At 35.4% G+C, this 21911-nt stretch overlaps 1 protein-coding gene and 1 long non-coding RNA gene across 2 annotated transcripts in view; both read left to right on the top strand.

Annotated features, from left to right (window-relative positions):
* The window catches only part of LOC134794878 (protein kibra), a 103800-nt gene that overhangs the window by 39476 nt on the left and 42413 nt on the right, over positions 1-21911 (top strand). The window lies entirely within an intron of this gene.
* On the top strand, positions 19956-20161 carry LOC134794980 (uncharacterized). Its single transcript, XR_010144739.1, has 2 exons — positions 19956-19998; positions 20031-20161. It is a non-coding gene; the product is annotated as an uncharacterized LOC134794980 (long non-coding RNA).

Below are 21911 nucleotides of genomic sequence, written 5' to 3'. Positions count from 1 at the left end.
AGGCGGGCAGCATAAATGAGAAAAGCCACTTAAACAACAAAAGCCTCCCATCATACAGTATCTCAATTCAAGCAATTACGACGAAAAGCCACTTCTGTTATCTCCTTATCGGTATCATCGCATTCCATCGTTATCAGGACCCACTTATACATTCGAGCTCATAGACAGATGTTTAATTAGATTTCGTCATCTTCGCTACTACGTTTTGTGGGTTAGGATTTTAGAGCTATTGTATCTACATTGCAATTTATTTCTTTCTGTAAGGTGCATTGGGATAACTTCGAACGCGTGGTAATTTTGAAAATGGCAAATATAAATTCAGAAGCACTTCATACTTTAATAGCAACACTAGGGCTGATTTAGACGGCGCGCGAAGTCGTATGCGATTTTAGTTACATTGCGGACTGTTGGTTACGTCAAATTCAACCGACCGATCAAAACCCGCAATGTAATAATATCGCATACGAGTTCTTGCACCGTCTAAATGAGGCCTCTACTGCAACGCTTACCAAGAAGATGTCTTACTGTTGCTACAGCGAACTTTTTGTTTATAGAGTTTTTGTTTTTACAGTTACTTATAATATTTTTCAAACTCGAAGGGTAGGATGACACCTGTCATTTCATTACAATTTTGCGAGATTTGGCGTTTTTAGGTTATAAATTATATGGAGGTTCAGGGTCGAATCATGCTGTCCCTTTCTAATATATGGCACTATCCCTTTCGGCTATTTAGGGTTGTCAAAATTCAAGCCATTATCTTATATGTGGTCGTGCACGCAAAGGGACGTCAAGTTGTGTCAACCCTAATAATTGCTCGGAGCAATGCTGAGCCGAGCGGAGCCGAGTTTGGCCGAATTCAGGAGTTTCGCACCGCTGCCTTCGGGTTTGAAAAATATTATAGAACCATTGTATTACTATGGTGGTTTATATATTTCTTACTTCTGTTGTTGATTGTTAATTTTGTATATAAAATTTATATACAACTTGTCTATTTATATGCACAGTTAAATTCCTGTAAACCTGTAGAGTCGTACCAAGCTAACTATGTATGGTATTTGCAACGGCAAAGTGTGGCAATGTCATCATTATTGTCAAAGGGTCTAGCAGGCTAAGCGAACAAGAAGTGCCCCCAACGACGGATTTGGTCATTCTTTCAGGTGGTGTACTGGCAGGTCCTAAGAATTCTCTATGCTTAATATCAGTCCTCGATCTTCTTTTGTTTTCGAGTTATTCAGGATAATGTAAAATCATCAGTGTATCATTGAAAGTGTCATATTTTGTAAACCGTTCAAGTTAGATTAACCAAACAAAATTATATTTGACAACAATAAAATAGACTACAAAATGAATATGTTTAACCTGCATCATGTCCTTATACTTCATTATAGCCGTTTCCGAGATCCTTGTTCGGTAATGTTTTTTTTTGACATGACGCACGAAGATTTATGCAAATATTTTTATATGTGTATATAGTGGGTATTAGTGGCTACTCATGCATATTTTTTTGTAGGTGTACCTCCGCGAATAGTATAAAAAATAATGAGAAGAAAAATAAAATGTTTTTTTTTTTATAATGAAGTATAAGGACATGATGCAGGTTAAACATATTCATTTTGTAGTCTATTTTATTGTTGTCAAATATAATTTTGTTTGGTTAAACTAACTTGAACGGTTTACAAAATATGACACTTTCAATGATACACTGATGATAAAATTATCCTGAATAACTCGAAAACAAAAGAAGATCGAGGACTGATATTAAGCATAGAGAGTTCTTAGGACCTGCCAGTACACCACCTGAAAGAATGACCAAATCCGTCGTTGGGGGCACTTCTTGTTCGCTTAGCCTGCTAGACCCTTTTCTATTAAAATTTGACTTTTATAGAGTTAGACCAAGAAAATTCTGCAGCGATTTTGATAGCCCACGCAGTGCAAGTGTTATTTATACTGTCATAATTTCATAGAAGTTTGACGTTGAAAATAACACTTGCACTGCGGGGCTATCAAAATTGCTGCAGACTTTTCTTGATCTAACTCTAATAACACTGTTGAACAATCTTTCTTTGTTTTGTTCAAGTCGGTGCAAAGTTATGCTAGACGGGCTCTAGCTGTTAATTTCCCAACCAACCTTGATTACAGACACCCGAATTGTACCCGTTTCGATCTTATCAGACCATCGGATTAGAATCCAAGCTATTGTCCAACTATCAATGGCCGAGCTTCGTTCCTTCAATTACCTTTTAAGTGGTCGATACTATCGGGCTACTGTGTTTTACTTCTATCGGATGAAATGGAGGCTGCTTTGTTTTTGGGGTTCCGTGGAGTGATGAACCCTATTGCTTAAGGGGCCCACTGATTACCAGTCCGCCGCCGCCGGACGATATAGGCCTGTCAGTTAAACGCAAATTTTGACAGCTCCGAACAACTTACAGGCTGATATCGTCCGGCGAACTGGTAATCTGTGGGCCCTTTTAGCCTCCGCTGACTGAATTTCATAAATCTTTATTAACTTTCAATTCAATTCAATACTTTATTTCCAAGAATATGGTACATACAATGTTGGTTAGTTTTTAAATGGAATGGTAGTTTTAAAATGTTTTTCTGTAATATTAAATAGCGGTACTTGCCTCATGTCATTTAGGTACCTTAAAAGGTGGGTCAAACACGTTTTAGAAAAAGGAAACTTCTGTGGACAATTCGAAAAAAAGTTAGGTAACGATGTAACGTAAAAATTTGCTTTAGATTCCTTTATCTTTGCGATATCTACAGGAATGACCTACTATACAATATGTATGACCCAGGTATATGTATCTATCTTAAAATTTCAAAGTGATTTTGTTGACGTTTCAGTTCGTAACTTTGTACTTAAGAACAGAAATCTGGCCCCTATCAAGAAGCAAGTTTTTTTTAAACAAATGTATTATTTTTATGACAGCCAGATGGCAGGGAACCCTCGGACCGAGACCGCGACTCGCCCTGACCGGTTTTTGACGTTACGGGACGATTTGTCGGCACCTTTGATGTCTGATTTAATTAAATTGAGTTGCTTCTTTATTTTTACTTAAGTGCAGGCTTTTTCATGTGATTAATAGTTGCTTAATCGAATCGAAATCTATCTTAATAGGTATTCGTTCATGAGGATGTTTTATTCAATTTTCAATTTAAGGTTTTATAGTTTAAAAATATTTTAAATACCTAAGCAGATTTATCTTTCGAACCGCTACACGTGACCGATATATGTATCTTTTGTTGGCATGTTGTTGTTGTCATTTTATATTGACCAGTCGCTTTTCGGTGAAGAAAAACATCGTGAGGAAACCGGACTAATCCCCAATAAGGCCTAATAGTTTACCCCCTGGGTTGGAAGGTCAGATGGCAGTGGCTTTCGTAAAAACTAGTCCCCACGCCAATTCTTGGGATTAGTTGCCAAGCGGACCCCAGGCTCCCATGAGCCGTGGTAAAATGCCGGGATAACGCGAAGAAGATGATGTTAAATGTTGCTCCCCTATTAGGGTATTTTATTAATATTTATTAAAATGTGTCATTATTCTGTAAAATAACATTTAGAAATCAAAATAGGTATTAATAATTAACGTTTAATCAATATATAATATTGACTCCGAATCATATCGGGATTGCATCGCCCTCCTACATAAAGCTGACTTTATATCAGGAAATAATTTATAGCATAAGGTCGGATCTGAAGTTTGGTCTCGAATAGAACATTAAAAGAATAAAAACCGGACAAGTGCGAGTCGGACTCGCCCACCGAGGGTTCCGTACTTTTTAGTATTTGTTGTTATAGCGGCAACAGAAATACATCATCTGTGAAAAATTCAACTGTCTATCATCTATCACGGTTCGTAGCTATCAGACAGACGGACGAACAGACGGGCAGACGGACAGCGGAGTCTTAGTAATAGGATCGTGTTTTTGTTTTTACCCTTTGGGTACGGAACTCTAAAAACGATCAAGCCATCACATACATCACTAAAAGAAGCCTAAAATTCACACCATGATGTCAACTTAATTCGGTCGGGTTGCTTATTACTTTCCTTTTACTGTCAATGTTAAAAACAATATCAACAAGTCGAACATCTAAGTGTTGAGACTCTAATTGGTCTGATTACGAAATGGAACTGGTTTGGTCAGTAGCCAAATAGAAGTAACATTCCCACGATTTTTGTATTATTTTCGCACGTTTATTTGAAACCAGTAGTTGTGCTAGCATGTGATTGATTTAATCATTAATATTGTTATTCATAAACTCGTTACTGACTTGAAATAGCTATGAATCGTTTGTCTTTATCTGTGATTTTGACTTATGTATTTGTAAGAAAGGGATAAAACATAATTTAACTAGATCAGGCCCGTAAAGTTTATGGGGGTAATTCATTAGTAGTGAACTGCATTTGATATTTATTAGATCTAGCTATCGGGATCACTTTGTATAGGTACAAATGGAAAATTAGGTAAGTATGTATTGACTTTTTTTGCATTTACATAGTTAGAAAACGTGTTTGATTTGCGTTGCGACGGTTTTTATTTGACGTCAATGTGGTTAATAACAAACAAATAAAAGAACAATTGCCATTCCATACTTAATCATGTCAATGGCGTGTTAGGTCTTTCGTCACCCTTCGGCTTGACTAAGGTTTGCGTGGCTAGAAAACCCCACTTCCTGATCTAGAGAAGAAATGTTCAGATATTAAGGACAGCAGTGAAGAATTCCCTATATAATATTTTGTGTTTATCTTTTCGTTCAAGATAGAAACTTATGGCGTAATTTAGGATTCTGTAATCAAACCTCACATCCGGTGATAATGACATTCCATTGGAAATATTGCTCAAACAGAAAACGTATTAATACTTAGTTATTAATTCATACACGACCAATGCCGTAATAGCAGTTGGTTTTTAGTCCGGAAAAGCTTGACATACCAACTTTATTATATTCCACTTTATCTCCATAATATTCTGCAAACGGCTTCTGCTTTTTAGTACCATAAGGTCGAATTTGTCATTGACACTCTATGAAGATACACCGTATACAGCGACGCTAACCGCACATGTAATAACTTGTTTTGCGAAAAACATCCATATTACAGTTGAATTAAGGATTAATAGAGTTGTGAGTCATGGTGTAAAAATTAAATTGGACATACCTATTAAGAAGTATTAATTAACGACCACATTGAAGAATTCAAAGGCATATTGCATTTGCCTGTAGTAATTAAATGTTCATAATGGATATTAATATTATTAATTAAATTTTAATGTCTGTCGTTGAAGACAATTTGTACATGTTACAAGAATTTGTGCTATGATCAGGTAGGTTGTGTTTTCAATTTTCTTATCGAGTAATACGTCTAGAGTTAGACCAAGAAAAGTCTGCAACGATTTTGATAGCATAAGCAGTGCAACTGTTATTTGAAACTTCAAACTTCTATGAAATTATGACGTATAATTTAACACTTTCACTGCGTGTGCTGTCTCTATCATAATCGTTGCGGACTGATCTTGGTCTAACTTTAATATATTTGCATTTGTTTTAAGATCCCATTAAAATTGACGTTACGTTACTAGTAGTTTTATATTATACGCTGGTCGATAAACCATCTTTGATTTTCAACAACCTTGTGCATATTTTTTTTTAATTTACATAGTTTTTGAAATTAATAATCATCCGGAGAATACTCGTATGTTATTATTTATTAATCCATAGCCACCTGATGACTGGGTTTCAAAATAAGACAGCTTAATTTTAACTCTCTCAAAAGAGAGTCAAAAAATAATTAGGGCTTATGTATTATGTGTATGACGCGGGTTGTCAGGAAAATAGGTTAGTTTAGAAATAACTTGATTTTAAGACTAATAGTGATCGGCTTTACAAATGCACCGTAATTTTTTTACGGAACCCAAGAATCAGCGATGCGGCCAACATAGTTCGTTTTTTTAGCATTAGAACTAAGGCAAACAATCTTGATGCGTCTTTTAATTGAAAAACACGTTTTTAAAATTAGTTACGGCAAATATGTAACAATTATGAATCTAATACGATCATTTATATTCTTCTGCTTTCATAAGTAATAGTTACTGATTTTTAAAAAGCGTTTTTCAATTAAAAGACATGTCAAGATCGCTTACCTTCTTTCAAGTTCTTTCTAATGCAAAAAAAACGAACTATAACATCTAAACGCTTTCAGAAGAGGCCTCTGCACACGCAGACCGACCGTCTATTCGCGGAACACTCTGTACGAGGAATTGGGCCGGTTATCGCCTGATTGACTCACGGATCGGGTCCGACTAGAAAACTACACGAAAACGACGCAAATGCATTATAATCTCAATTCAGATACGACGTTATTCTTCTGGGGCTCCAGTAGTAAACAACTGTAAAACATTGTGAATGTTAGGGCTCATACTCTGTATCTTTAGGTATTTAAATAAAAGTAAACAAACAATTTGTACACTTTCGGGTAGTTATAACATTTATTTATTAACCAACCAAATACAAAAGCGCCTGGATCTGTCACTGAACGACCTGACTTTAACCTACATTATTTGATCATGTTATGTTTTCATCTACCCTCAACTTGCTTAAGGAGACATTTGAGGGTAGATTTTGTTTACTTTTATTTAAATACCTAAAGATACAGAGTATAAGTGTACATACGACCTTATGTTTCTGAGGAAAGATCTGCTAGTGAATTTTGTGTATGTGTGCTGTTTTGAAGTGCAACGTAACGACTTCTTTCATACAGTCAGCATGTTTCTTTCGATCGATAAGAACTAAGCTATAACTGCGAACCACTCCGTTCGTTCATTTATCTGTCTCTTCCTTGTCTCTTCTATGCAAGAGCGATAGAGAGGCAGATACCGAAACTTCGATTTGCGATGTTCTTAGTAGGCCATATATTAGTGATCAACACCTAAGGTACAAATGTTTTTATAAATTTGATACTAGCGACCCGCCGGCTTCGCACGGGTTTACAAATTATACACCTAAACCTTCCTCAAGAATCACTCTATTGATAGGTGAAAACCGCATGAAATCCGTTCAGTAGTTTTTGAGTTTATCGCGAACAAACATACAAACACACAAACAGACAGACATGGCGGAGGACTTTGATTTATAAGGTGTAACTTGTTTGAAGTTTTTACAGGCATGTGACTATGATTTGTATCCAATGAGAAAGTAAAAATACGAATACCACATCACGATGTAATCCGGCCACAAAAGTATTGAAAGACGTGACATTTACGAAACTATTTTCTTCAAGAATATTCTTTTGATATACGGCACAGCGAATTTCATAAGCGTCTTTAGAATATTGCATTGAATATTGCATAACAATGTAATTTAATTCCGTTCCATGCATGAATAAAAAACATGGCCGATTTCACTTGAGCTTTGCTTGCTTAGCCCGTATATTGTAGATACGTGTCAACTTGTTTTGGTAGTTTTATGTTATCTAGCGGCATTATGGTTGCACGGTAGCATCGCGACACTATGAGTACGTGAAAGCATTTACACATGACTTCGCAGTTCTTTAACGAGGTTTAATGCAATTTGCAACTCTATTTCGTACTACTATGAACTATACTAGGATTTTCTATGTGATGCTGTATAGTTGCGTGCACATACTCGTTTAAAGCACTCTTAGTATGGATGTGGTGTGTTTGCGCAAGGATACCGGAGTCCTGTGAAGTATTTGGCAACAGCAAATAGTTTGTGCCAATTAAATGTTAAAGAACAGAATAATTAAACAGCGGGCGTGTCTAATTTGTTTTTCCAATAGTGCCATGTCAATCTTTGCCTACCTCAAATTTGACTTGCATAATACTCGTAGTAATAAAATAAATCATGAAATCAAATTTTACTTTTTAAATGCCCAATTATTCAATGTTAATTTATTTATCCTTATTATTGTGGAATTCGAGTATGTTTTGACGTGAAATGTTTTGAAGTATAACTGAAATAACCGCAGACATTTGCGTTACATGAATAACCATATAACTAATTTGAATCTCATTTTCCCCAAACAATAACAATATAAATTATGTATACATTTTTTCTATAGCATTTCCGATAAATGAGAGACCTTTAACATAATCCCATTTAGAAACCTAGAGGGCTATAAGCCGCATGTAACTTTAAAGATATATAAAGATTAAAACTGTAAAAATCTACCTATACCTATTAAAATTTGTATTTATAACTTTGTTTATTGTAAAATAATTAGTATAATTACATACCAAACTATGAATTAAAAACAGGTAGTAAGCTCCAAATGTGCTTAGAAATGTTAAAATAGTATCGGTCTTTGCCTATTTTTTGGATAGTGTAAAACATTCTTGCACCAAAAACCCCGATGTATGCTTCTGAACTTTCTGAAGGTAATACCCAAATATTTACCAGTTCGCCGGACGATATCAGCCTGTTAGTTGTTCGGAGCTGTCAAATATTGCGTTTAACTGACAGGCCGATATCGTCCGGCGAACTAGTAATCAGTGGACCCCTTTACCAATCGCCTCATTTAACTGGTAGACGGGTTCTGGCAATATCAAAGCTTCACGTCAATAGTCAATAAAAGCTCTCCTATTTCCGCCATTAGCGATTAACTCACAGAAATCGCTTTATTGAGTGGTTCTGAGAACATCAAAAATTCTGGATCGTTTCGTAGAACACGCCACATTCTTTGTGAGGCAAAAACAACGCCAGAAGTCCAAATTATACTTTAGAAATGAATTTTATTAACATCTACTTATAAAGGAAGGAAATACGGAATAATTTATATATTTTTTATTATACAAATAGTACATTTAGTATATGTTTGGCGTGAAATCTGAAATATGAGAGGCTAACTGAAGGTTTTTAGAATAGAGAAAACTGTAGTAATTAGATCGTCATTCTTTTATTTTAATGCGAGCTTTAACTCTTTTCTGATCACGCGTAAAAAATATAGATAGAAATTCTATCTAAGTATATTTTTTACGCGTGACACAAGAGGGATGTAACGATACCGATACCGATACCGATATATCGGCCGATATAATCGACAGGCCGATATATCGGCATCGCCGATTTAAATTCAGCCGATATCACAGTTTGAAAAGCGCGCGAAACGAATGACGCTGCTAATAATTTGAATAAACTTTGTTTCATTAACAAAAAAATCTACCTAAAGTGAACTATAATTACTGATTTGGATTTACTTTTGCATTGATTGCTTGATGGTTACCTAACTAAATGTTTTCTTTGATTTTGATTTGGCATTTTTCTTTATTTGTTTTATTACAGTTTTTCACGCTTCACAAAATCGAGTGTCTATTATACATAATAATGTCTTATGCATATTAAATATATAATCCTTTTTTGTTTTATTTATTAACTAACTACTGTGCCAAAGATATCGGTATCTGTATCGGTATCGCCGATTATTTACTTCAAAAATCGGTATCGGTATCGTATCGGCAAAATCATGTATCGTTACATCCATAGATAGAATGACGCTATTTTATGGCGATTTTGGATCTTTAGAGGCTTTGTATGAAATTCTTTAGGTAGGTACCCATTGAGATTAAGTTTTCTTACGCATAAATAAATATTCATGCAAGATTTATTTACTGACTATACTGAGGGATGTAAGAATCTGCGAAAACATACTTTTACTCTAAGTATATTATTGTATTTTTGTGCCTCTAAAATCTCTATCTCTATTATCTAAGGTATGTTGGGGTAATACCGGACGGATTTGGGACTAATTGGGAGACCTCGCGAAATTATTTTTTTTCTCGAGATCAGTACGTGTCAGCTTCTAGAAATATGGTGCAAATCGTTAAATAATAACCGAAGTTTAAGCCTGAATATTGGCAACCTTCAATGTTTAACGGTTTCAGTTTTATACGAGTGTAAAGATGAGACATATTTTTATTCGAGGGTAGAACATCGGATGGCGAAAAAAAACCGGTTCTAATGCTCAGATAACAAGGTATCTAAAACAGTATATCCGATGTTTAACCTCCTCCAACGTATACGAATTTCAGCCACGAATAGCTGGAAACTTAAAAGTTCTCATCAAATGTTTAAAACTTTGCATTTTTGCATCCGATCTTGACCCATATACGAAAATTTGGTAAATCTGTGGCTCTCAAAGTGTGATATGTCAATAGAAACAATTTCCTAAGTAATACATTCATACATATATAGCTACGTACACTGCTAATATCTCTTCCTTTTGAATTACCGTCCTCGAATAAAAATAAAGGAACGAAATAATTACGATAAAAACAGAGTTCTTGCAGTCATAAAAAAACAAAGTTTGACAATCACTGCTGAATTTTAAATGGGTAAAGGTCGGATTGTTGCTATCCGATCTTTACCTGCAAGGGTAAAGATCGGAAATCGGTCTACAGCAGTCCTAGGTCTGTTTTGATTGGATTAATTTAAAGATAAACCTTCAAAACGAAATTGGACATCAACTGAATCACAAAAACAACCACAGTTTTATCACAATACTCGACATAAATTACAGGGCGAAGATCGGATGGCCAGAAAAATGACCAAAATTACCTTGCTCCCTTTAAAGGCGCGTAGAACATATCCGATATCACTGAGCGGCGGAGGGACACTGGTGTCCGAAGCGCAATGAAATAGCGTCTTGCACATTGTTGTCAAAATTAAGAAATAAAGCCTACTTTGGCGGAAATGAATTTCCTACGTTCTTCTCCCGCATCCGATATTACCCCAACATACCTTAAATCTAAAATGTATATATAATATGTACATATGTATTCTATTGTATTCTTATCAAAAATGTATCACTGTTTCTCTGCAAAAAGAATCGCCGGTCGAAACGCCAATATGTGTAAGAAAGAAAGAAAGAAAATACATTTATTTACGTCAACCAACCAGTTAAATTACAAATTTTACATAGACACATAGACGTTAAATAGGAGAGACAGAGACCCCAGTTTCTCGGATCGTACCTACATGGCCTGTTTTTATTTAAAAAACAGTTACAAAACATCATAGGCGTTCCGCGAAAGAGTCCCCAGCTCCATCTGTCGGCCGTTCCGAGAAACAAGCGTCTCGAAGATAAAGGTCCTATCTACACTAGACCTTAAAACACATATGACCTTATTGAATGAAGTAGGTAACTTGCGCGTGCGTCCATCTATCGGGTTACATCTCGTATTATGACATTAGATTTAATTGCTCCAGACGTAACTAAGCTGTTGCTGGTTGATTATTTGTAGGTATGTATGTGTAGATCAAGTGTTTATATGGATTACCTTTCAAACACATGTGGGTGATTAAGTCAGCAATTTTAGGATTACAATGACACTATGTTAGGTTAATAATAGGGGGACTCATATTGAATCTTAGCTGATTTTTTTAACTTTTTTACTTCTTGAAAGTTTCAGAAACGAAAGTTGATTTTTAGATTTACTATTAAAGGAATAGAGCCACCGCCTTTGTGGCTACAATTATGACGTCATATGAATATCACCTCTTAATGATGATATATGAAGGTATAGATAACGCTGACACTGTTTACTTTATGTCGTATCAACGAATAATACGAAATGTCCGGCTAGCTATGACTCAATATTTATTTTTCTTAACCCTTTTCTAAACATTTAGTAACCACGCGGATTTCAGGTAACCGAAAAGGGAAATTGTGTAGTCATGACGTGTCTTTGCTTTGCGTTTTTGTCATATATTTTGAAGCTTAAACGAAATAAACGTCTATAATTCGTTTTTTTAGCATTAGACAGAAGGTAAGCTATCTTGACATGTATTTTAATAGAAAAACGCTTTTTTTAAATGAGTAACTATTACTTATGAAAGCAGAAGAATATAAATGATCGTATTAGATCCATAATTGTTACATATCTGCCGTGACTTATTTTTAAAACGTGTTTTTCTATTAAAAGACACATCAAGATTGTTTACCTTTTTTCTAATGCTAAAAAAATTAATTATAGTGTTAATAATATAGCCGATTTCTCTAGCAATTAAGTACAAAAGAATTTGTTATGAGAGAGAAAATGTTAAATTCAATTCAATCATCCGGTCAAACGACTGTATCATAGAGAATATTTTGCGTTCAATACACTGCATACGTAGATACAAACCATACAATTTCCAATGACACCCCATAACTCAACCCAATAAGACCCATATTCGTCTAGCTAATTATGCCAAAGTTTAAAGATAATAACGTCAGGTTGCACCATACAATTTAGAATCGAAATGCTCAAAAAGGGGTACACGTAATTTGTAGTATTTTGATTGTGATGGGGTATAATTCATGGGTGCCACGGCAATTACTGTCATGCGTGATTTAGACCAGTAGGGCAACTTGAAAACAAACACCTGTTTTATATACATAACTTACTTTTGAAGTTAAATATAAAATTAAGGTGTAACTATTTATGTTTTTAAGAAAAACGAGTCTGACTTTTATACATGAAAATCGTAGTGATACCTACTAGCATTTCTAGAAAAAATAGCGTCATAGAAAAAGCGCCCCCTTTCAGAACGTGTTCCTAATAAATATCGATTACTTTTGCCAATTATATGTATACAAGATAATGTGTAACATTTTTGTTCATATGTATTTGTCAATTTACTTTAGCTTATTGAAAAAACAGTCGGTTATTAAAGGCAGTGTTAAAGCTTCCTAAAGCTTCCGCCATTTGTTACTAGATGGCGCCAGTACCACCAATCTCTTCAAAGGAACCAGTATTGAAACCTTAATTAGCTCAGTTTTTAAATCGACAAATATTTAGGGTCCTCGTCCGGGACCGGAAGTAGTTTTTTTTTATCAGTTTGCCTTATTGTTAAGTGACCATTATTAGTTAAGAATGTTAAGATAGGGCGCAACAATAAGAGCCAGGTAAAGCCAGGTAAGGATAGACTTTGTTTGTTGTTCACACTTTATTCGCCGGTACTTTGTCGGGGTTTTTCCGTAATGAAACTATTACACATTAATCTAGGCTGCATTCAATAATTAATAGACTCCTCATAAGGGGCTATTCATAAATTACGTCATTTCAAATTAGGGGGGGGGTCTGGACATCGGGTGACGGTAGCATGAAGTAGGAGGAAATGGGGTCATTTGAAGCATGATTTTTGGATGATTATAGGGGGGGGGGGGGTCAAAAATCGTCAAAAATCGATGACTTAATTTATGGACAGCCCCTAACTATATTTCTGAATATAAAACGAAAATTGATAAATATACTTAGTTGAAATTAAGGATTGATCATTGTAGAAATTTGTACTAATTAATCTACTTATGTATGTTATTGTCATACTTGTGTACTTTTCGAATCAAACACGACCATGTCGACCATTTCCACCAATAATTGTATAACCTTGCGTATTTTTACATATGTCAGCTGTCAGATAAATATTAACTAGTGAAGACCATTGTAAGGTACAGTCGCCATCAGATATATCGGAGCGGCCAAGGTGCTCACAAATATCGGAACACGCCTCTATTGTCAGGGCGTTAGAGCGCGTGTTCAGATATTGTGAACACCTTGGCCGCTCCGATATATCTGATGGCGACTGTACATTTATATGCTCAGGCAAAGCAGCTTTGCCGCTAGAAAAAAAACGCGAAATATGAAAAATGTTGGCACAATAATCGACCTTCGACAAAGCGGTCTTGCCAGAGTATAGCGTGGCTGTCCCTACTGTTTCATATTCAACTGTGCCCAAAACGTTCCAGGAAGGTCGAAGTCGTCCCTGGGGCGCACAGATGAGTGGGAGGATCGGCTTCCAAGCTTTTTGCCCCCCTAATTATAGGTATTGCGCGCCTGGGAGGTTTTAGGTAGCGTGGTGCCCTAGGCTTCTCGGAAAGACTACTCATTAAAGATTTTGGCCTGGATTTTGTATAAAAATATAGGGATTCAAAGTCATTATTATTAAAGCATGCTTTTATGTAGTCTAGACTTGAAAAAAAAAACAGCGGGTTGCACTCCGGGAGTGCCGGCAGAAGAGAAAACTCACATTGTAACAGTTTTTCGATCAGGTCACGTGTCCGTCTTACGTCGTAAGGCTCCTCTTCACGTTGGGCCAACGCCAACGCCAACGATGGGACGCAGCCATGCGGTAGAATGAGATAGCAATATCACTTGCTCCCTCTAACGCATAAATGCGTCCCTCGTTGGCGTTGGCGTTGGCCCAACGTGAAGGGGAGCCTTTACGAATCTTAGGTCACGTGACCTCTCGCGAGTTTAACATTTTCTCCCCATCACAAAAAGTGCACAGCGCCGCTAAAGAAGTTTTCACTTAAAAAAATCGAATAATCTCTTAAACAATGTATTTGTTGTGCGACAATTAGCGACATTGACAGCAAATTTAAGACACCTTTGGCTTCTCGGAACAGTAATCGGTGTCATTATGACAGAAGTACATAACGTCTTGGTGCCAAGGCCTTGGATTCTGTAGCATAAGGTCGTATGTGTGAATTCGGATGACACGTTTTGCAGTTGCGCCCTTTTTTATGTTGTTCCTTTGTTTAAATTATCATGTTTGATGTAGTGATATGTTTTGTAAGATAACTTCTTACGAGTATGTGTCTACGTTCCAGATATGTCACAGAAATGTTTTTCTTAATAACATATCTTTATAAATCTATTAAGAACGAATGACGGATCTCACGGATCTTCTCATTTAAAATTCCAGACTGAGATTAACAATAAGTTTAATATTTTTTAGGGTTCCGTACCCAAAGGGTAAAACGGGACCCTATTACTAAGACTTCGCTGTCCGTCCGTCCGTCCGTCCGTCCGTCCGTCCGTCTGTCACCAGGCTGTATCTCACGAACCGTGATAGCTAGACAGTTGAAATTTTCACAGATGATGTATTTCTGTTGCCGCTATAACAACAAATACTAAAAACAGAATAAAATAAAGATTTAAATGGGGCTCCCATACAACAAACGTGATTTTTGACCAAAGTTAAGCAACGTCGGGAGTGGTCAGTACTTGGATGGGTGACCGTTTTTTTTTGCATTTTTTTTGTTTTTTTTTTTGCATTATGGTACGGAACCCTTCGTGCGCGAGTCCGACTCGCACTTGCCCGGTTTTTTATGATAAAAGTCGTTAAAATTTAATTTAAACATGTTGACATAAATACTTCAATATTGTTATATCGATGTCATTGCGGTCTAAGCAGTAAGGAGGTTAAGTATTATACATTTTATAATGATTTCAAAGGGTTTAATAGATTTTGAGGTTTGGATAATAAAGGCTTATCTTCCAAAGATACTCTGGCGAGATATGTCTTTTGTTTTGCCAAAGGTAATGTCTGTTTTTAATTGTCTGCTTAGAAGATAACACTGTTAAAGGCGTAAACTAATGCTTTAGCTCATTTAGTTATCAACAAGTATTTAGGTAGATAAATTACCTGCACGATAATACTTTGGGAAGAATCTTTTGTAAGTTTACGTTTTCAAAAGCAGAATTTAATGCATAGAAGGTGGAACTAAGCAGAACTAGCAGTGTCTATGAAATTTTTTGATATTTTTTTTATTATTTTGAGTGTTAAATAGTACATTGTGCAACATGGGGCGTAAGTTGAATATTGCAAACGAGAGTAAGCTAGTAGTAGTAGTACTCGAGTTTGCAATATTATTACGCCCCGAGTTACACACAATGTTTTTCATCACACTTGCGATACAAAAATTAAGTATAAAGACAAAAAACTGTTAATTATGGCACTAGAAACTTCATAACCCCCTAGGGAGAACGCTTTTTCTATAACTCCCGCTAAACCTGCGTGCAATTCCACATTTACTGAGCGAGTGTGATGAAAAATATTTTGATTCAAAATACATTTAACACTTGAACCTATGTAGGTTGCGGAAAAAACGATTAAAGTAATAGGTACTAGGAAATTATTGAAAATTTCGTTCATAAATCTGATCTGTTTCCCAATTTTCCATGTGAAAATTTTTACCTGAGGGCTTGGAACAAACTCCCCGAAGATGTGGTTTCAGCACAAAATGTGAACCAATTTAAAAATAAATTAGACAAACACATCTATACATCTACTTGTCAACGATAACTGTCAATGATTACTGGATATAGGCAATATCAGTTGTCACAACCTCACAACTGCCTGCCTGCTTAATATAGAATAATAATAATAAAATTGTGTCGCTTAACTTCAAACTCGGGTAAATCCATTTGACCCTCTCAGCAAATATCTACCCTATTACCTTTTCTTAATACCATAATCGCATAATCTGACAGATGGATTTACCCGAGTTCGAAGTTAAGCGACTCAATTGGTCCTCTATAGCTAAGCTGCACTATGGAAGTTAATCAACTGATGTAAGGTTTTCTTTAGCTCAATATGTCTATCTAAAAATTAGTAAAAATGTATGATAACACTGGTTGTTACACTGTAAGTAACTAAATACACTTTTTTATTCTAAGTCATAATCGTAATGTGTAACTAACATGAAATGTCGAGGGTTTTATGGCCCAATGGACGCTATAAAAATTGATGATGTCAGCATTCCTCTGACCATACAACCCTAAGAAATCTCTGATAAATCTGACTTGGCCATACAATGTTGTTTTCTAAAGCGGCTTAAATACCATACAATCATACGTGCACTTACGTCCTTTTTTATCAAGAAACTGTTAAGGCTTTTACGAACCTCCACGAGCCTCCCCGACTTAACCCGAACGCGACGGGAGCTAACATCGTCATTACACTAAATTTAATACGAAACAAACCGACTATAAATATTAGTTATGATCCAGCCACTAGGGTTACGCTTCAGGCAAAAACTCATCCTCCGACTTAGTATTTTACGTAAATGAGGTGAGGATTTTAACTTTATTACCTAGAGCGCAAGGTCCATTTTTGGTTATATGAAGCTCAATCAGATACGACTTTATGGATCTGTAGTTTGTGAGAGCTCCTGTGTATGCAGTAATGTATATGAAACGTTATTACTTCAGCATAAGGTCCAAATTCTCTGAATATAATTGGTTGGTAATAAAAATACAGATAGGATTTATGCATATTTGTGATTTGTTATCTTTTTGTCCGGAGGTTAGGTTTTCGTTTTATTTGGATATGAAACCTTTTAAATGATTACACATACATAAGCTGATTTAATGTATATTCTTCTCTTTTTTATTTGTACTTTAACACCTTTGTCGTTGTCATGTGCGTTAGCAACATTGTCATGTTTACTATTACTTATACAATATTAAAATATAAATTTCATACAATTCTTAATAATTTACTTCTATGTCATAATATACATTATATGTCCATTAGGTATAGGTAATAAATAACCATTATTCAGAATTTTTAGGCCTCGTACACAACGCGGGATTCCACCAGTGTGCGGCACTGTGCGGCACAAGCATATTCAGTACATAAAAGCTTGTGCCGCACAGTACCGCACACTGGTGGTATCCCGCCTTAATAGGTAAACTATTTCAAAAACTTAATTACCTATTTTAAACTTTTATCGAATAAGGTTCTAAAGTAACCAATCGTTTTTGAGCCTCAAGATATTGTTTCGCAATCTTGGACCCCATCCAACGCAGATCTGGGAAAAGATATAGCAATATAATATGATATCTTACACCTTATAAACATATTCGCTATTAAATTAATAAATGTGGCAATTTTATAGCAGCTATAAAAGTGGAAGTGTAAAATTGGATATGCATTGCGGTTTATATTCGTAGTTGTGTTTTATATTGTCACAGTGACAATAACATCTGTAGCTTTCATATTGACGGTCAATGTGACACGGTTCGAAATACATAAATCAAATTCCTTGACTATAATGTCGCTGGAAAGCAATAATGATGTAACCCGCACTACAATTGTATTACGGGTTACAGCATTATTGCTTTCCAGCGACGATATATTCTAAAGGGCAAATAAAAAATGGATACCCTTTCATTATTCTAAGCAGAAAACAAAATACTTACCATATACATTTTAACAGTGGTGCTACTAGGTACGGTTCATGAAACATAGCCCATTGATAGATAGACAGGCGGATGGATGGGCGGGCGAGGCTTCAGACCGGCAGCGGCGACGTTTGCACACTTTAGGCACAGAGAAATAAGTAGGTAAGCTTTGAGTGCTCACTCTAAACATGGATAATAACCCATTTACAATAATGTTTAAGTGAATTTTAGACTTATTATTAATACGTTTTACCATACCTCCCACAAAATATTTCATTTATTAAGTGTGGAAAGTGATGTATGAAGTGAACACTCTAAGCTTACTTATTTCTTTAGGTATGGACCCTTGACCATATCACACACACAGACAATCAAAATTATAATTAGGCTATAAATATTTACCTACGTATCAATTTGTTTGAATCTATGGTACCTACAGTAGTATATTTTGACATAATTATTATGTACCTATAAATGACAATGTATAATTTATTTATATGATAAAATGTTTAGAATGCTGATATACACTTGACTTTTAAATTTATGACATCATAATACAACTTCTGTATAATTAAAACATTACATTAGTATATTCAAAAAGAGAGCATGTTAATACACATGTCTCAATCGTAGGTAATTAGAATTGTAAATTAAAACTAATTTTGTGTATTAATATTCCCACGATTATACATAATATATATATGTAGGTGCATTCGTTTATTAAGAAAGCTAATTTGTCATGTCCTGAGTCAAAACGTTGAATATTCCCGGGAATCTGTATCAATTCATGTTTTTATGAGTTGAAATGTTCAATAAATGTATGATTATAATAATCACAGGGGCAGTCACAACAGTATACTTAAGGTCATAGCAGAGAGGATGGATTGTACCTTCCTGAAATTTTGGGTTGACCTAATAATAATTAAATAGTTATTTAATGTAGTAGTAGTAGTAAGTAACTAACGTAGTCATAAGCCAAACTAACAATTCTATGGATACAATTTATCTGAAATAAAGAATTAATAATAATAATGCATTTGTATGAAAAATAAATGTTTATAAATGTACTTACGCCCCTTAAAAAAGACGTAACTGACATTTTTGATGAATCGGTTAGGTGTAATTTTTATTTTTACGTATAGTTTTATTTTTGCCTTAAATTACTTCGACTGTCCCTTATAAGCTGCTATGTTTAGAGACAATACGGCGAATCACTTGCTGTCATACCAAAACATTAGGTTTAAAGATACAAATTATACCTTACTTTCTCCCTCGCATCATTGATTTTCCATGGTTATCACACTACGGGAGCTGGCACCGAGTTATGCTAATGGGTTGGAGAAATGTGATCGATGCGGCGGAGATAGGGCCCGCATTATACGGTAGCTGCGCAGGCGCGTTATTTATTACATGCGTAGGGACGCCACACTGAACTAATGAATCCTGCATTTGCCGATATACACTTATACAAGACACTTTCTCAAAATAGGCTGGAATACTGATTATTCTTCGTGAACCATTAACGGTCAATGTGTCCGGAAATAATAACAGGTCTACGGGAGACTAAACGCTGATGGATGGATTTATCGGCTATGACTTTTATCGCTTTTTAATTTTATTTTCCTAAAACTGTAAAAATTACTGTCACTCTCGACAAACGTATCTGCAGATTTTAGCATTAACGCCATCTAGCGCTACATCACACAACTTCTTTCTTGGAAGATGAGCAAACAAAATGATCTCAAGTTTTTATACTTAAATCTTTCTTTAGGTGGTGTTTTTTTTTCTGGTGCCTTTACTAGTGAGTAAAGGCATTTTCAATATTTAAAATAAAATTTAGATGATGATACGCTACATTCAACTCAATTCAATGCAGTCTGTTATACGAAACATGTCCGTTATTATTAATTAAAAAAAGTCCCTAAGTTATTTTTTAATGTTTGCAATGCCCACTCATAAATCAACACAAGACTAAATATAAATATAAAATAGCGGCCAAGTGCGAGTCGGACTCGCCCATGAAGGGTTCCGTAGCAGCAAGTAACATAATAAAATAGGGGTTTACGATTTATGACGTATTAAAAAAAAACTACTTACTAGATCTCGTTCAAACCAATTTTCGGTGGAAGTTTGCATGGTAATGTACATCATATATTTTTTTTGTTTTATCATTCTCTTATTTTAGAAGTTACGGGGGGGCACATTTTACCACTTTGGAAGTGTCTCTCGCGCAAACTATTCAGTTTAGAAACAAATGATATTAGAAACCTCAATATCATTTTTGAAGACCTATCCATAGATACTCCACATGTATGGGTTTGATGAAAAAAAAAACATTTTTATGAGTTTCAGTTCTAAGTATGGGGAACCCCCAAAATTTATGGTTTTTTTTTTTCTATTTTTTTGTGAAAATCTTAATGCGGTTCAGATTTAGTTTCGGAAAAAAGTGGCTGTGACATATGGACGGACAGACAGACATGACGAATCCATAAGGGTTCCGTTTTTTGCCGTTTGGCTACGGAACCCTAAAAACCAGGACACATATATGCTTGTCCTACAAATCTGTATCACGACGAAAAAGTACATATTGTAAATGCCACATAATGACGTGGTTTTTGCGATTTTTTATTTTGAAGTATCGATGTCATTTTACTCTCAAAACCTCATATCACGCCTGCGCGTTGTATGCAAATATAAATTATATCCTTTATCAGCTAAGGTCGATTTTGAAATGAACAATTGGTCGAGACGAGACTCACTAGATTGAAACTGCCCACGTTCAAGAGAAATCTTAATGACAAATATTGGAAAGATTGTGTTTGGTATTCAGAGTGGATTTTGCACGAATGAGTGATAACGCCCACTGTCGACAATCAATTTTGTTTTGCAAAATATTGCACAAACGTCATTTCAGCGAAACCATTACTCAAACGGCTTTACAAGCTCGTGCAAAACAAATGAGTATTGTTTAAAAGCCCTTAAAGCATAAACATATCCCTTATGAAATCATCTAAAAGAAAGCATACAATCGTTTAACACACTAATTCCATAATATCTGTCCAAATATCTCAAATGTCGTATTTTGACATTAAGCTATGACGGTAAAAAAGTATGTGGCGCCATGTTTAACTCTAACACTAAACTAAAATGACGCAAGTACGCTTACGCTATTTTATCTGCAACGGTATAAAACGTATATAGCTTTAAATCATAAGGTCGTATCTACATCGAGATTCCGGCTACTCTTACGCTGTTTTATACTTTATATTTTTACAAAAAGGTCGTATGTGCATCGCCTGTCAAGCTATACCTGCGTCATTTTATACTTCATGTAGTAGAATAATAAGGGCGTAAGAATGTTGTGACGGAAATGTACTTTACGCCTGTTTGCTCTCAAAGGCGGAAAACTTGTATTAAATATGTGGATGAGCGGGGTCATGGAGGTCAGGCGATTTGAGCAGGGATTCCTCTGAGTGGAATGACTTCTGCCGAGAGATATTTTGTATGTTGGTTCTGTACATTCCAAACATGATATAAATTTTGCAGAAATTATTATTTAAAAATGTATTATACATAATATAGAGAGTGTAGTGTTTTTGTGCGGCTGTTCATGTTCATACTAGTGGGTTATTTTACATTATGTATTTTTTTTTTCATGAAAGTAACGAAAACGCACTTGCCCTCAATATGAACACGGAACAAACCAAACATATAAGGTGAAATAATGTGTATATGGAATATTTAAGATAAAAATGTGCATGGAACTCTAAAAATGAGTTATGCTGAGGCCTTAAAGTATACCTATGGCTCTTTAGGAAACGGTACGTACGTACCATTCCTATACTCGAGTCTAGCCTTATATGCCGCATTCTGCGACTTGCGGATGCAAGGTTTAGCCCTACATTTTATACTCGTTACATTATATATTTAATGTGAAA

Source organism: Cydia splendana, chromosome 11, assembly GCF_910591565.1.
Source record: "Cydia splendana chromosome 11, ilCydSple1.2, whole genome shotgun sequence".
Classification (NCBI taxonomy): domain Eukaryota; kingdom Metazoa; phylum Arthropoda; class Insecta; order Lepidoptera; family Tortricidae; genus Cydia; species Cydia splendana.
The sequence above is the reverse complement of the archived record's forward strand: the minus strand, read 5'-3'. Positions and strand labels throughout refer to the sequence as shown.